Source organism: Lactuca sativa, chromosome 4 (assembly GCF_002870075.4).
Source record: "Lactuca sativa cultivar Salinas chromosome 4, Lsat_Salinas_v11, whole genome shotgun sequence".
NCBI lineage: Eukaryota > Viridiplantae > Streptophyta > Magnoliopsida > Asterales > Asteraceae > Lactuca > Lactuca sativa.
Window position 1 is genome coordinate 125,012,325 of NC_056626.2, and position 17,918 is coordinate 125,030,242.

The window sequence follows — 17,918 nt, forward strand, 5'->3', positions numbered from 1 at the left end:
ATTTTTCAGTTCTCACGTCGTAAATTCAATAGTCATCAGGTGCGTCATCGCCACTTGCGTTTTTCAGGCTCCAGAAGTCATAAATACTGAGTTCACGTCGTGAACACTGTATTCACGTCGTGAACTCTAACAGTTTTGGGGTTTCGCGCCCCGAACTTCAGAAATTCATAACTTTCGCATACGAACTCTGTTTTCGACGTTCTTTATATCTACGCATAGGTGAGATTATGATCTACAACTCTTGTTTAGACTCCGTTGTCTAATTTTGACTTTAATTTAAATATATTATTAATATATTATTTTTAGTAGGCCAGGACAGGAAAACTCCGTTCGAAATTCATAACTCCTTCATCTGAACTCCGTTTTCGTCTGTCTTTTTATCGTTGGACTACTATTAATGAGATATTAAATTCTCATTTAGAAAGTTTTGGCTAAATATCACTCGACCTCAATCTCGAGTTTCGGGTTGCATACTACTAATGCTGAAACTTCGAAAAATCATAACTTCCTCATGCGAAGTCAGATTTAGACGTTCTTTGTATGAACGCTCTCGGTTTAACGTATTCTATGACATTAATTTAGATCACTAAGGCCAAATATCAATCTAACGTAAATTCACTATTTACGTCGCGCTGTGTCGTGCCGGTTCTGTCGCGAAACTTCGATAGCTCATAACTTCTTCGTTATAACTCGGATTTCAGTGTTCTTTATATGTACATAATCCTTGTAACATATACTAAAACTTAGTTAATATTACTCCTTCTAAATAATCTTCCATCAAAAGTCATTTTTGATGCTTATCGTCTCTAAATTGACTAGCCCGGATCTACGGGCATTACATTTTCACCTCGAATCAGAAAGTGTTTCTAAAATGAAAGACTTAGGAAGGAGAAGATACATTCTTGGAATGTAAAATCTATAAGAGATATATAAAATGAATGTTAAAATTTTTATGTCATTATACATATATTGGCAATATCTTGAAAGGGATCAAGACACAAGATTTTTTTGTAGAATTCTTCGCATTGTCATATGGCACCATTTTGAGCTAGCCTCAAAAGTACATAGCTCATAGGTTTGAACTAGATGAAATGATTTATATTCTATTTTCTTGGAAAATGAATTCATCTACGCCATATTATGCATGGGACATAGTATTTGATGATGCTGTAAGAATGTCATAGGATACTAATTGAATACATGGTTAAGTCACTCGATGACTAAGAGAGCATTCTAAGAGTACTTTAGAAGAACTAAGAAAATGCATATGAGACAATCAGTTTAGAAAGAATCTTCATGGAAAGATCTACACAAGATGTTAATTTCTAAACGGATACAAATAATTATGAATTATAATTGGATTTTGACTTCATTATGGAATGAAGGGTAAGTCTTATTGGAATAAGGTCCAAGCAAAACATAAGGACAAAATATACTACAAAATAATAATACACTACTTTAGAAGTTGAATTCAAATATGTTTGGATGAATGGAATCATTGAAAAACTGTATTGATTTCTGCCATTCAAGGATCACATAGAAATCTTTGTGACTTTAAGAGTATACTTAATCAAGATAAGAGACTCTATGTCACGAAAGAACACCAATCATATTCTCCAATATATTTAACTATACTTAGAGTAAAGTTAAGTATGGGGATGATAGTATTCACAAAATTCACACAAATTAAATTTTGTAAGAACCATTGATAAGGTCATTCTTTTGAGATATGTATGAATGGTCACACTTCAGCTGTATGACTTTATTATTCTAGAAATAGGATTTTTATTCGGATTTAGTATTTGGATACTGGAACATTATAACAACTAATATTAGATAATGTTACGATATATTGGGATATAGTCATGACATTAATACTTGTGTTCTATATTAACATGTTTAATCCATGAATAATTTTATTATTCTAAAAGTTCATAGTCGGTTATAATTGATGGGTTTTGAGCATTCTAACACTCCTATGGTGTACAAGCAACCCTAAATACCTTGGATCTATATTTTCTCTATTATACATGCAAATATCAATTTTTCCAAGGTATTATCCTAGCTAGCATATTGTGAAGTACAAATGACATAAAACTAGTAGAGTTACATACCTCTTTGTTGGTGCTTGATTCCATGGAGCTCAGGAGCCTAGTGCCCCAAATGTGACACCTCAAATGGTTCACACAACATCATATGCACTTGGAATAACTTAGAGAGATATCACCACTTCATGAAATTGGCTTGCCCTCCACTTGTTTCACTAGTGTCCGATTTTTGCACAAAATAAGATGCTTATATAGTTGTTACAATTAGGGTAAACCCTAATTGTCATGGATTTCCATTTCCTTGGATCCATGGGTTCGAATACACCATGGAGCATCCTATGGGTTTTGGACCAACTTGATAATCCATGGAGCAATAGCCCACTATATAAGTATGGATGATTTTACACAATCAACCCATATATTTAATGAGTCTTCTTTTGATCACTTAATTAATTCTAGATTAATTCTTGATCAATACTAATTAAACAATCTTATTAATATATTAGAACTTTTAATATATTAATAAACCTTAAGTGTTATTTTTCTAATTTTAGTCTATCCAAATGCATGATGCCATGCAACCCAAATGGACCATGTTAGGTCGGGTCAAGTATATACCAATTATAGTTATGGAATTAGACACTAATCCAACAATAATTGTGGGAGCAATTATAAAGTGAGACTAATATGAATTGGATTGGTTGACTCTCACTAGATGAAAGTAGACAAGTGGTTGTAACCAAGTTTCATAGGGACTTGTCAGAGAGCTAGTATTGAACTGACCCACATCAAGATCATCTCATGGATTGCTATCGTGAATGATACTTGATTAAAAGGTACTATCTTTGTATCCTTAACACATGAGATACATAGTGGGACTTAAGTGTAGGGAGTACTATGCTTTGATATTGGTCAAATGTAGTTCCTTAACCGGGCAGTTATAAAATTCATTTTAAGTTATGGTGTGAGCTATACAAGAGGCTTATGTTGTCAAGATGAGATTTTTTCCTCTTATGTGTTGAGAGTTAGAAATCTAAGGCGCCTTACCAAAAGTTGAACAGCCAATGAGATTGATTGTGATCCATATCTCATGTTCAACATGATGTTTGTAGTAAAGGGATAATTGATAAACTTATCTTATACTCCAATTATAGCTTTGAGCTTTTTAGGAATTGAGCGTTGATAGAATGGCACAAACAGTCGAATGGTCTTAGGGGCAGTGAAACGTTGCTAGGTGTTCACCACTGTCTATATCAGTCTAATATGAGTCTTGCGCAAGTGGGAGATTGAAAGATCTAGTATGCTCAAGAGTCATATTAAAGTGATATTGCTAAATAACATATGATACTAATGGTTCACACTAACAACAACTTGATACAATTGATTATTTATTAGAAATTGATTTTAATAAATATTCAATAAAACTCTTATAATTAAATTGAAAATTATTTGTTTCATGGAAATAATAATTTTCATTAGCAAGTAACATTATATTATTTCATATGGTATGAATTAATAAGTCATGCATGACTTTTTGGACTAGTTGAACATCTTTTGGATTTTACTCAAAAGACAAAGTTTATATTTTATAAACCTTGAGTTTATAAAATGTAAACTAAATTTCCTATTCTTTATGCAATTTTAGAGATTTGTATAAAAAGAAGAAGTGTATGACTTGTTTAATCATGCTTTAAAGGCATGGGAGACATGCTTATGACAATGGGGACAAATTTGCTTAAAGTGCTAAGGACTAATGGTTAATACCTTCACTTTTTGCATATAAATAAGAGGCTAGCATTTGGTTAAGAGTGCTCAGCCTTCACTTCTTGCAAGTGGCCGAAACTCTTCTCTCCCTCTCATTCTCTCTAGTTTTGCTTTGAAGACTTGGAGATTACTTGCATTTATACTCTCTTGAAGTTCATACTTTGGTTATGAACTTCAAGCTTAATAGTTTAAGAGTTTATGGACTAGCATCTACATCAAGTGGATTCATTATTGGTGTCTCAAAGATTCCATATTCTTCATCATCTTCCAAGCCTCCCAAGAGGACCCAAAGAACTACAAAGGTTGTTATTTCTTTATCATTCTATGGTTGGAGTTTTAATCTTTCTGTAACTTGCAAGAAGATCCTTGGTGGGTATAAAATGTTTATGTTATTTCAAAATTAAAGTCTTCCGTTGCCATATTTATCAAGTTTATCAAACTATTTTTTAACTAAAACCCAACACTGTGGACTTAGTGTCTTACGAATGAACATGGGCAACTATGAACTTAGTGCCTTACAAATGAACGTTGGTAGCTACAGATTTAGTACCCTAACAGATAACATCAACAACTATGAACTTAGTGCCTAACAGATAACATCGGAAGCTATGGACTTAGTGCCTATTAGATGAACCCTGGCAACGATGGACTTCGTGCTTATTCCTTAGGACAATCCTTAGGAATGAATAAATGAAAGAATAGATTTTTTTTAGGGTAGATCCTTAAAGAATATAATGGGGATGGGTAATTGAGTTAATTGTTTAATGATAAAACATAATAACTTTATTATTGTGGGTTAAAAACCCTATGTATGCACCATGTTTCTCAACCTGACTCACTCGGTTATTTGTAACACAGGTTTCGATACGAAACTATATTACACTGAAAGATTAAAGGAGATGTAGATCACTAGTGTAAATGAATGTAAGGTCTGTTTATGCTTATGTTTCTGTATTGACGATGACATCCCAAAGTTTTAATACAAACAAAATACATCTCTTCGGAAATGCTTTGATAATATATTTATCATGTTTTTCTGGGAACAAATTCCGCAATATTATTCTTTAAAATGAATACTCTGATTTTCAATTAAGCATAAATAAATTTTTTTAAATGACCGTGAATTTGGGGATGTCACGGAGAAACCGTATTCTCGCATAACCCCATCAAAGAAACCAGAAACGGGAAGCCGAAACCCGACCTCGAAGATCGCCACCGGAATACCCACCTTCCTGGCCGATAGTTGATATATGGTAGACACTTCCGACGGGAATTGTACTCCATGCTCAGGCATGAACCCAAATTGGAATTGAAGAAACTCGAACTCCTCAGGCGTAGGAACAACTCCAGACCTAGCAGAGGCCATCAAGAACCAGAGAGAAAAAAATATGGGTAAAAAAAAGAAATGACAATAGAGGATGGGACGACAGATTACATGAAAAGGAAGTGTATAACCGCTTCTAAAAGTAGAGAACCCTTAAATAAAAAGAAAAAGGAAGAAAGAGAAGGAGGAAAAAACAGAACGAAGCGACGCTGTCTCGCCAGAACGACTCTAGTATACGTCAGGGACCGTTCCCACCAAACGTGTGCCCAGATCTAAGTTAGAACTACTCAGCTACCCTAAGCAAACACTGACGTCTACTAGCCTAGGGGACTTGTTGACGTATCCCACCAAGAATATGTCATAAATAATGGAACCGTCAGACAGTTTGAGCAAAGGCTAATGTGCGCCTAACGTCGGGCCCGTGATCTTGCCCTCGTCATTGCGATCCCAAACTCATTCCTTGGCGTCCAAGTGTCACAGCTGGAGTCGAGACAAAATAGTACCCTTCGTCCCCCTGAGTGACAGGTGTACCACTTAGAACGTTGCTCCTGGCAGCCCTGCACCAATGGTAGGCAGCTACACGCAGAGCACGATCTACAAATCTGAAGCCGTATGTCCCTACCAGATCACCTGAAAAAGTAGAAGATATTGTCGGGGTTCTGTCCCCCCGATTCTAGGTATAAAAGGGTCTCTTCTTCCCCAAGAGAAGGGACCAACATTAAACTTTAACTCGTTGTCTCATACATTCACACTCTCTTATCAGAACCTCGAACGGACTTGATCGTCGGAGCATCGTTCTAGGACAACCTCCCGGGCGACGACTGACGGTCTTATTTCCTTTGTTGTGATTCTCAGGCCCCCTCTGTCCATCTCTCACGGAGCAGGAATCGGGCCAGATTCATATTACAACAATATATAACATAAGTTTCACCCAACGTTCTCACGAATCATCTCAAAATTAACAACATTAATATCCTCAGTTTAGTTTTCAAATTCGAATATACCTCAACGACGTCAGTCTATAGGTACAAAAGCGTTGAAGGGGCGACATCACAAGTTAGCTAGGGCTAGGGATTGAAACGATAGGAACAAAGAAAGGTTGAGAGAATGGTAGGGATGGTAGGCTTGTTGCGTCTTCTATTGTAGTCGAAGATCGATCTCGTCAGAGAGACAATTACGAGGATGAGGGATACGAGAGCGGGAACATACCTGGACTAGATAGAGAGAGAGGATCGATGGAGCTGGGTTGTTTTTTATTAGCCGGTCCCATTTATTTTTTATTTTAGGAATGAATTTAGGAACAGTTAAAAAAATATGAGATAAAAACAAAAAATAACAATATGTTTGTTAAAACTGAATTTATTTAATAATTTATATGTATTAAATCTCCATTTTACCCCTTTGATGTATTCGATTCTATGTATAAGGATGTATTATAATTATACGATACATCATTTGAATATAAAATCTAAGGGTTAAAACATATCTCTTTCTCTCTCTCTCTCTCTCTCTCTCTCTCTCTATATATATATATATATATATATATATATATATATATATATATATATATATCGCACACTCATATGTTTAACTTAAGAAATTACTGTTTATTCCAGAAATATATCGTAAAGTTGTTTATATTTTAACAAAATAATAATTTTAAAAAATATATATATGTTTTTTGAAGTCTTTTTTGTAGGAACTTTTGAGACTTTTTTTATATAGCCAAAAAAGAGTTTTATATTTCCCAAAAAATCTTAATTTGAGATATATTTTACAAGACAATATAAAGTAAAAAGGAAGAAAAGGTAAATTGACATTTTTGTTTTAAAGCTAAATGGACATAAATAGGCATCAAATCCGTTCATGGGATTCCTTGGGGTTGGGGGTGGGGTTACAAAACAGTTAAATAATATAGTATAATAATAATAATAATAATAATAATAATAATAATAATAATAATAATAACTAGAATGAGGTACCCCGCTCCGCGGGGTTCGGTTACGACCAGACTTTTAGTCTTTCGGTTTTCGGTTACGTATGTCGCATAGTCAATAGGTAGTGTGTCGTTGGTGATCGTATTTCTTAGTATGTAGTAGGAAGTAATATTTGTGTTTTAAAGGATATTTTATTTTGTAACATGTATATATATGGTAAATTTAGAGGATAAAAACAATTGAATTGAATGGATTTTCATTGTATTTAGATGAGTGTATTTTCATTATTATGAGTAAAAAACAAAATACATACTCCATATTTGTATAACACAATCCTTATGTTGCATGACAAAGAACCATGTAACCAAACAATCAATATATGTGAAAGCGGGAATGAGAAGCAAAAAAGAATAATATTATAGTGTATTTACAAATACCCAGATTTAAGCATTCTGTGTCAGCATTTGGACGAATTACCAAAACGCCCTCATCAATTGTGGATTCATCAACTAAAGCACCAATATTTTGATCCCAATAAGAGTATGTACTCACTCATCTATGACAAAAGAAAATCATATAAAAATTAAAGTTTAGCTACCAGCCTACAATATTCCATCAAAAAATTTGTAGAATGAAATGTCTTATTTATTTATATCTAATATATTGACGATATGTATTAAAAAAATCCAACACCCAAAACCTAATTTCTTTATTTTTATTTCCTATGAAAGCCTTGTGGTTGAAAAATGAATCCATTTAAAAAAGTATCATCCAACATGGGTACGTATGTGTGGCCTTCGCCTTCTGTTAAACAGATGAATCCACAGCCTGTTTCATATTTGACAACATATGTTCTTCTGTGTTGTCATCCACATCTCCATAAGAAACATGCATTTCATTTCATTTATTTATTTTTATTTTTAACCATGAAATTAAACCGACTGCATTTTCAATAAATGAATAAAAATAAAACAAACCTCGACAGGCAGGTCAACCCTAAATAAGGTTATGCTACTGGGATTAAACCTGAAACCACTGCACATGTAACAAACTTGATTTTAAATAGTAAAATACATAAAGTGCAAGTTATGTGTTTTTATTAATTTTCTGAATAAAAAAATATGGATATATTTTTTTAGAATATTTTTATGCATAACAGTTTAATCTGATGATAGTTGGAAGCTGTGGCTCAACGTTTTCTACTTTCAATGTGCAGCAACCAAAAATATCATCTTCATCATTATCATGTAAGCATAAACGTGAAATCCATCAAACATTGGAATGGAATCTTGAATTCCATTTCATCAAAGATAACAATACTACCTTCTCACGTCTTGCCATGGGTGCTTACTTATCAATAAGATATGTATTACAAAGATCAAACCGTGTCCCGTACATAAGAACATCGTGCTTGTAGATAAGGAATATACATAAGAAGATTGTGCTTTTATTACTGTGAATTTGATTTTGAAAAAGTTGTGTCTGGTATAGATTGCAAATAAACATATGAAATATATGAATTTTAAATTAACACAAAACATGGAACCTTTGAACATAGTAATAGGAAAAAGTAAGGAACATTTGAACAAAGTTTTGTCTCTACCGTGTGATTGTAAGTGATAATTAATGGATTCATCATTGAATTGTTGTGGTGTGTACTCCTTCCTAAACTTGCAGCCATTGAACTCGTCTTCCTCGTTCATTTCTATATCCCAAAAAAAAAAACTGATTATCATTAGTAACTCGAGTAAAAAACATGATTATTCTCATCAAACATACATTGCCTCACATTTTTCACCATACTAAAATTGACTACTTTGATAATATCACATGCATGTGATAAAAAGACTTCTTTTTATTCCATGTCACATAATAATAATAATAATAATAATAATAATAATAATAATAATAATAATAATAATAAATCCGAACTACTAAAAAGAAAAAGTTGACTATTTTGCCATTCTGTCTAAATCTAGCTTGAACTTCATTAGCAATACAAACACCACCTGGGGGCAATTCCCCTGCTCTCCAAACTCTATCAAAAAACATCCAAAAAGTTGAGAATAAAAATTTATATATAAAAATTATTTGCTAACCTGTTAAACTTTTGATTTTGGTTTACAATATCCACATGTTGAATCAAATGGTTACCTTTTAAGTGTTGAGGACCAATCACCACCTGTACAAATTTTAAGCACTAATATTGCAGCAACAACTGTATTGAGCATCACCTGGAATTAACATAAAAGCTCTAAATATTTAAAAGATGAATAAACTCATGATTTGTTGAACCACGTTCGAATGGAAATTACTCCATCCTCTATTTCAAGCCATGCGAAATATCTACACTGAATAACCTATCTTACATAATCCATGTTTTTTCCATCCCAAACATCATGTGGATTTTTGACTGAAAACTCAAAATGAGGGACCACTTGCAGATCAATCTGTAAATGTAAATAAAATCCATAATCAAAAGTTGCTTTCAAGAGAATCTGATCAGTTTCATTCAGGCATTCTGTCAAACATCTAATGTGCAAGTCAAATCATTTGATTGTGATACTTAATTTGATACATATACTCCATTCTAATGTGCATCTCCAAAGTAGCAAATGAAACGGATAAACCCTCAGTCATCTATATTTTGACTTTATGAAAGAAAGTGAAGATGAACTATTAGGTTGTGTATAACCCTTAACATCATCCACCATACCCAAAAGATGGAATCTGAAAAGAATAGATCAGTATAAGCATTTATATACAGTTCATACACTAAAGTCTCTAAAATTACAGAAAAATAAGACTCACCCCCTTCTACAACAGGGCAAACAACAATTCTTTGGTGATAGTAAGATTTGACAATAGCAGGAGCTTCCTACAGCCAAACACAAAACAAAACATGAGATATGAAAGTTAAAAAAAGTTGTTAAGGTGGTGGTAGATGACGAAATTAGTGTTATCATCAGACATGTAATTAAGTCGTACAATTTCAATATAAACTACACAGTTCATGAAACCCAATAAAAAAGAAACCAAAAAATGACAACTTGGTTAAGAATCGAAGAAATTGGAAGAACCTGTTACTTTACTTACCCCCTTTTACTACCTGCTTGTCCCAACCTTCGTTTTCATTTCAACACCAGTGACAGTTCCTTGCCTCCCACCTCGCTGCGAAGCCTGATCCTAAGCCAGGCCGGTCGATTTTCGTGATGGAGATGGCCCAAGTCTCTGAATCATTGACCTACAATACAATACAACCCAACCCACGATGTTTATGTTTGACTTATTAGAAATAGACGCTATGGTTGATAATAAGATTTACTAAAAGAATACCTGAGATGTAGGCTGTTTGTTGGTTTTCTGTTGCAAGGTTAGGAGTTTTGATTGATTGAACTGCCAAAGAAGATTCGGGTTAGATGAGATGCTAGCGGCGACGCGATCTGAAAACCATTTACACGTTGGAATCCGATATTATAAGATTGGTAAACTCCACTGTTATCATGTCTCTATCAAGGGTAGTACTTATTATTGGAGGCCATGGAGGTGAATTTGCCAATAGTTTATCCAAATTGAAGCTTTGTGGCTTCTGCCTTGATTTCTATTAACATAAACAAACGAATGAAACCCAACACACACCAAAAGCTCATCTAAACATGTTGGTTAAACATTTACAGTCAAAAGAAGGGAAAGAGGAAGAGCAAGGGAACGATTTCTGTCAAGAATCGATCCCAAACACCCCAATGATTTTTATCAAACAATAAAAAAAGGAAAAGAAAGAACCCGGGACTGCTGAAGCAGCCCCGTCTGTTTACCTGCAATCACCGCAACAGGCAGTCCGTCTCCATCTTTCTCGTTGATCCCATAGACCGAGACCCACCCCGTCGCACCACTCTCTTTCCCTTCTAACTCCACAACAGCCACCAAACACTTGTTCACCGCCATTTGCTGCTGTCGTGATTGCAGCTTTCGTCCGATGCTACTACCGGCGCAGCTTTCGTCCGCTGCTACTACCGTCGCAGGTGCGCTTCGCCGCCATTTGTAGAAGGGGACAACTCCACCATGCTTTCTCCATCTGAGTTTGCTGCCGGACGAACGAAATAGAAGAGGAAGAAGTGGTGGAGCCACCTACTGCCGCCGCTGGGTGTGGATCGCCATACCCCTGTTCGTCAATCACCACCGAGACCAATTGCCTTTTCTCTTTTCCTTCTGTTCGGCCCTGTCGGAAACCTTTTCTTCCAACTGATCGAACCCCGTTGCATCCACATCTTCATCTTCTGTAAAACAAAAAGGGGAAATAGAAGAAGAAGAGAGAGAAGTTACCTATCCAAAAAAAAAAGCAAGAACAAAAAGAAAGAAACAGCGGTGGAAGTTGACCCAAAAGAAACAGGGAGAAAGAAGAAAAGAGCACGTGGACAATAAACGACAGGGAAGACACGTAGAAAATTTAAAAGCAAGTCATGTACGAACAGAAGAAGAATCATATTAAAATAAATGCAAGACAAATAAAGGGAAGCAGAAGGGGAATAAACGGCAATTTAGAATAAATGAAACAAAGACAACAACAGGAAATTAGAATAAGGCCAGCCACAAGTGACAATAGAGAAATAAATAAAGGGTCAAAATTGCCAAAAGCTTAGGAAGTTAACTGTAGCTAAGGACAGATAACTTTAATATATAGTATAATAATGGGTGGAAATGGAATTGACTAGACTTGTTGCCGGCTTTTCCGTCGTTGGAAATACGCTTCCTTCCGCCTTCTGACCTGATCAACCAATGCACCGGCGGCGTCAACACGAAGAAGACCGTTTCCTCACTCACCGCGTCTGGGAAAAGATCCACGACTGTCGTATGTATTTACCATGCATTTGTTTCCCAACAACCGTCTTCAATGAATCAACGGTCAACAACTGTAATGTTATTTAATTTCTCTTTCTATAATATTCTAGTATAAATCATCTTCTCGTATCTAATATTTAGTTATAAAAATATATTATTGGATAAAAGTTTAATCTTAATTTGTTTTTTTCTTGAAATCATCAAATGTGATTGTATGTATCACCATTAAAAGCGTAGATAAGGGGCACTTATAAGTGTTGATATTAAATATTGGCGATGGTTTCTTCAGCTTAAATTCTCCTGATTCACGGATTATTTTCAGAATCCCTTTTGAACGTAAATAGCGCGAGCCGAGATGGGCTGCCAAATGCATGTGGATTGTGGAGTGTTATCTGTAAGATCGAACATCTCGGATTAAAAAAACAAAAGTGTAGCTATATGAATTAAACTTAACAAATGTCTTTTTTTTTTTTAATATATTATTTATAACAAAAAACCACAAAATTATCGCATCTCATAAACATATTTAACAAAATAATCTATCTTTTTCCTAATAACACAAAATAATCACTTCTTTCTCACCGAGACTCATTGTGAAATATATATATATATATATATATATATATATATATATATATATATATATATATATATATATATATATATATATATATATATATATATATATATATATATATATATATATATATATATATATATAGATATAAACTAGTAGTGCACCCGCGCAATGCAGCGGTACGAATAATCATTTTCAACGAATTGTTTAGAGAGGCGATTTGTTACTCTTTGACAAATGCAATAGCCAATATGTTGGAATATATGTTTTCAATATGATCAGTTAGTTTTCAAGAGACAATTAGTTTTTTTCTATATGCCTCAAATATTTTAATTTCGATGAATACTTTCTTTTTAATCATGATCTTCTCTCTTTATTTCAAATATTTTAATTTCGATGTAAACTTTCTTTTTAACCATCATTTTTTATATGAAAGTCTATGAAAGTCATATATGAAAAAAAATCATATTAAACTCTTAATGGCTTATTTAATTTGTTTAGTAATTTTTTTATTAGTTTTAAGAAAAAATATTAATGTTAGATGTTATATATAAGTAGGTTGTCGTTTATTTGAAAGTAGTGTATTTTCATTTCGGGTATCTGTGTCATACGGCTGACGACGAACATTAATTCGTAAATTTCATTATTATATATAAATTGGCGACTAATTGAGAGGTACACTAAAACACTAATCCTGTTGTAATTTGTTTCTTTACAACAAATTTTATCTTTTTTCAGATGACGATAAATTAATTTCTTTGAGCACACTACGAATAGTTATCTTTTAGTGGTTTGTTTCTTTACGGAGTACCTCATATTTAAATAAAACACGCTATGCATTAACAAATAACATTAGAAGAGGGCAAGGGGCTTACAATTTATATTGTTAACAAATAACGTTAACATTAGAAGTGGTTATTGGCTTTACGATTTATATTTCAATGTTTAGGGTGTATATGAAACTATATCTTAAAATTTTTATTTTATTATTATATAATTTGGTTAAGAATTTTATTAACATAAAAGCTATACGTTATTATCAAAATATTATTTGTTGTAATTTTCAAAATAAAAGAAAAACATTATTTATATTTATTTTAATTTTAAAATTACAACAAAAACCAAAAAAAATGTTTTGCTTTTAGTTTTTGTGATAAAATTAAATTTAACATGTACATAAAAATACGTAAACTTTTAGTATGTTTAATCATGTTATTGTTTAAAAAATCCATCGTCTCATAAAAGTTTGGTATTTAATGCTAGTTTCAAATTCACTTGATAAGTTAATCATTGCATAAAGCATGGATATTACAACACTTTACTTAAAATTTTGCAAGACAATTTATATAATATTCAAATAAAAATACCCTAACAAAAGGAATATGAGGAAGGAAGGGTTACAAACCAGAAAAACATACAAGAAGCACAAAGAGCAATATATACTGTAAAACCATTTGCAACAAACAAACACACATTTCCAATACTCAATTAACTTACAAACAAAGTGCAATATTAAGTATGTTTTTGAAATACCAGATGACTTACAATGGGGCGTTTGATGTCAATGAGCTTTGGGGAGACATGTTTATCATATGAACACTGGCAAATGGTGAAATAAATGGAAAGGTTAAGAAAAGGGAGGCTCCAATGAGTGTGTTTGTACTTCAAATTGCGAAAGTAGATTGTTACTGCTGCTTCTATTGTCACCCTCATGTTCTATTTGATTAATATTTATTAAGGTATTGTACGCACTTTCTTTTTTTGAGGTTAATGTAATTAAGTTTGACTTTCAAACAACAATACATACGTTATGTGGAGAGTGTATTTGAATGTAAGATGTTAAACATTAATGGTTAGGGTTTCTATGTTGGGCAAACTATTTGGTATGACATTTTGCTTGTTTTATGCAATTGTCATTTTATTTAAATGGATAAAAGTTGATCTTATTGATTTAATAGAAAAAATCTCGATACATTTGACATATGGTTTCGCAAAATAGCCTTAATTTTTTCATATTTCCAATTTTATATGAACACTGGAAAATGTTGTTTAAATGAACAAAAATTGATCTCATTGATTTAATAGAAAAATTCTAGACACATTTGACATGGTTTCACAAAATAACCTAAATTTTATCAGATTTCCAATTTCAAAATGAATTTTCAAAATATGTTCCTCATGTCAAGGAATTTTAAGATCCTTCTTTATTTTTTATCTTATTAAATCTGTAATGATATATGACATTAAAAAAGTATATGCCAACTTTAGTTGTGTATATGTGATTATGTGATTGTTTTCTTATCTTTATAGGACAGTAAAAAGTGAACATTACAAAGAGTTGGTTCAGATAAACATAAAGGAATATTAGCAAACTTAAGCACAAAAGTGCTTGCTCACTGATCAACAACACATGAAATAAGAAGATAACTAAAGTATTGAATCCAAAAATCACCAAGAAAATCAATAAACCCTAATATCTTCGCACAATAAGTATGTAAAGTTCCCGTTGTGAAGTCTTGATTAGTAAACAGGCGCAACACCATAAAACCACCAGAAAACTGATTTCACCAAAGCAACACCAGTGGTAATACCGTCAAATATTGGATCAAACGGTCTTCTCTCACCAAGGGAGGAACTTTTTTCACTTAGCAGATATGTAGAGTGACTCTGAGTCTTGACACTGTTATGTGAATAAATATGTGGAACTAATGAAATTCCCATAGCATAAAAAGCACCAAAATTGAACATTAATTCTAATTGGCTTATATGTTCGGTCATCAGATATTCTCATCAAAAATATATAAACTAAAATTTGAAAGATAGGTAAAACTTTCTATATATACCATTTACAGAATCCATTGGATATATGTGTGGATCCACATGAAGTGAGAGTGGAGTAAATGTAATTTCTACATTTAATATGATAGCAAATTTGGAAACTTCCCCAAACAGAGCATGACAATGCCTTATTAAAAATGAGGATCATCATCATTTTTGATTAAAATACATGTAAATGGAAAAAAGCACAATATCTCACCAATTAAAAATCATATAGCATGTTAAAGATTTTGAGCTTCTTATCCTCATATGTAATCGTGTGGAGGAAATCCTCTAGTTTAGTTTAAAGAAACACTTGAAAAAAACACAATATAATTACAATCTGATGTCACCAGAAGCGTAAACGAAAAAAGGTTATATGATCAAAGAATAAAGAATTAGCAACTTGCCAAAGGGATTTGAAAATAAAAATCCAAACTTGGGAATCAAAAGGCAAATATCGAACCTAGGAAACTGGCAAAATCTCAGTTATAAATTTGCCATTTCTTTAAGAATCAAAATCGAAGCTTTTACATAACAAATCAGGAAGACCACCTATAGATTTTTAGACGTACAACAAAAAGAAGTGAATTTATCATATGGAATCTCAGTAAAATAACAGAAACGTGAGAGGAGCAAGCATCATACCTTTGTATTGGGACACTTTTATATTGCTTCATTGCTACCAGATCTTTTATATGCTCTAATCAAATAATAAAATAAGAAAATAAAAATTATGAACAAATCACATTAAAGATCATGCTCCTCCCGTGACAACTAAAATCAAATAAATTCTGAGTAAATAGAGGGAAACCCAACGGTGACTGCCAACAAAAACCAATCCCAAATCAATTACAAATTAAGAAACCTGTATTTTTTTCAATATTAGCCTCCAATATCATATCATGCTATAAATTGCATAAAGTTTTTAGGGTATGATCTAAATTAAAATAATAAGAAGGGTTTTTACTTCTTTTCCACCATGGCTCTCACTAACTTCCTGCAGATGCATGTCTTCATGACTCATATGCTCAACCACCTCCCATGCCTCTTCCTTGTAACCCTAAACAACGAAAAACTATTACACTAAATTGGGTTTTGGCAAAAAAAAAGTCTACTGAAATCCCACAACAAAACCACTAGGTGCCACTGCCATGAAGTCTAAAACTTCAGATAACGGATTTTGGACACCCATACAAACCAACTAACTTTTAAGGAAAATTTCATTATTAAGAAGCAAGATTTGGTCCTCAATCCACACACTGGACTTGCTTTATAACAGTGCCAACCACCTTTATCTTCAAACAACTATAGGAGAAGTAGGAATTATTCCCAAGAACCAAGCACATTGTGAAGATAAGAATGATGTCGAATAAGAAAAATGCACCTGTAAACCTTGAAGAAGACATATGCATCATATTAAAATAAAATCAAAATAGGATTTTTTACAATAGAGATTGGAGAGAGGACAAGAAAAAGGAAACACAAATCTGATCTACACACAGATACACACACGAGTAGACACATATGCATACCTACATAAACAATTATACACATTTGCAGGCACATACACATACATATAGCTACACATTTACACACACTATTACAAATTGTTACCTCTAATGACGTTCCTAAAGCCAGAAAATGCTTCCTTTAAATAGTGATAATTAGCCTGATAACAATGACCTGTAAAGACCAAGTGAACATTAATCCATGATCATATCTCCAAAGAAATAGATATAAACACATACAATCGACCAAAAACGAAATAAAATATATTCTTCTTCGCTGAAGAAGAGAAGACCAACTGAGAGAGAGAGAGAGTTGTAACCGACGTAGGTCCTACCCGTGGCGGAAACGACTGTTTAGGGATTTTCTATGGGGAGAGACCATAGTGGTGGTAGTGCATGACTGGTGCAATAGTGTGGTGTTGTTGGTGTGATTGCGACTAATTAGGTTTAGAGAGAGTGGAGAGGAGTTGGATTGAAGAGAAAGAACTGAAACAGAAGAAAGGGGATGAGGTAAATCGGAGTGGAGAAGGGAATGGAACAGAACCACATAATCTTTTTACTTCTTGTTACGTTTGTCCATCGATATATTGGTGATTTCAATTACCTGCAAAGAAAACAGACCTCGTTAAAACCCTAGAGCAAGAAAGCCTATGAATAGTGAATAGAGAAGATGATAAAGAAAATGTATATCTTGAATTTATCAGAGATGTAAACGAAGAGATGAGGGAGAATCCGAGTTTTCAAATTTTGGGTTCAAATTCGGAGATAAAGGCGGAGGACCAGGCCAAGATAATCATGCAAGATAAAAGAGTCGGGTGAAAATGAATTAAGATATTTTATTATCGCATTACATATTTATACATGTTGTATTATTATTTGTACAATTTAATTTAAATGGAATTAAGTTTAAAATTTAATATTATTTTATTAGTAGTTAGTTGTACTATTAGCTTATTGATTTGGACGTCTTAAAAAATATTATTATTATATTCAATTTATTTTTAGAAATAATAGGATTTCTTTTATAAGGTAGTAAGATATATATATATATATATATATATATATATATATATATATATATATATATATATATATATATAT

At 32.9% G+C, this 17,918-nt stretch overlaps 2 long non-coding RNA genes across 11 annotated transcripts; both read right to left on the minus strand.

Moving 5' to 3' along the window:
• Nucleotides 1-7,312: 7,312 nt before the first annotated feature.
• On the minus strand, nt 7,313-11,423 carry LOC111900344 (uncharacterized). Of its 6 annotated transcripts, XR_008231703.1 has the most exons (9): nt 10,889-11,421; nt 10,410-10,674; nt 10,170-10,317; nt 9,885-9,951; nt 9,443-9,803; nt 9,228-9,307; nt 8,677-8,778; nt 8,051-8,108; nt 7,313-7,629 (listed from the first exon to the last, which is right to left on the minus strand). It is a non-coding gene; the product is annotated as an uncharacterized LOC111900344 (long non-coding RNA). The 6 variants fall into 6 exon arrangements; XR_008231700.1 differs by having other exon boundaries at nt 8,677-9,307; nt 10,889-11,423; XR_008231699.1 differs by having other exon boundaries at nt 9,228-9,803.
• Nucleotides 11,424-14,766: 3,343 nt separating this feature from the next.
• On the minus strand, nt 14,767-17,630 carry LOC111877930 (uncharacterized). Of its 5 annotated transcripts, none has more exons than XR_008231704.1 (3): nt 16,924-17,630; nt 15,955-16,369; nt 14,767-15,169 (listed from the first exon to the last, which is right to left on the minus strand). It is a non-coding gene; the product is annotated as an uncharacterized LOC111877930 (long non-coding RNA). The 5 variants fall into 5 exon arrangements; XR_008231705.1 differs by having other exon boundaries at nt 15,955-16,701; XR_002845565.3 differs by having other exon boundaries at nt 15,955-16,009; nt 16,277-17,630.
• Between the last annotated feature and the right edge of the window lie 288 nt (nt 17,631-17,918).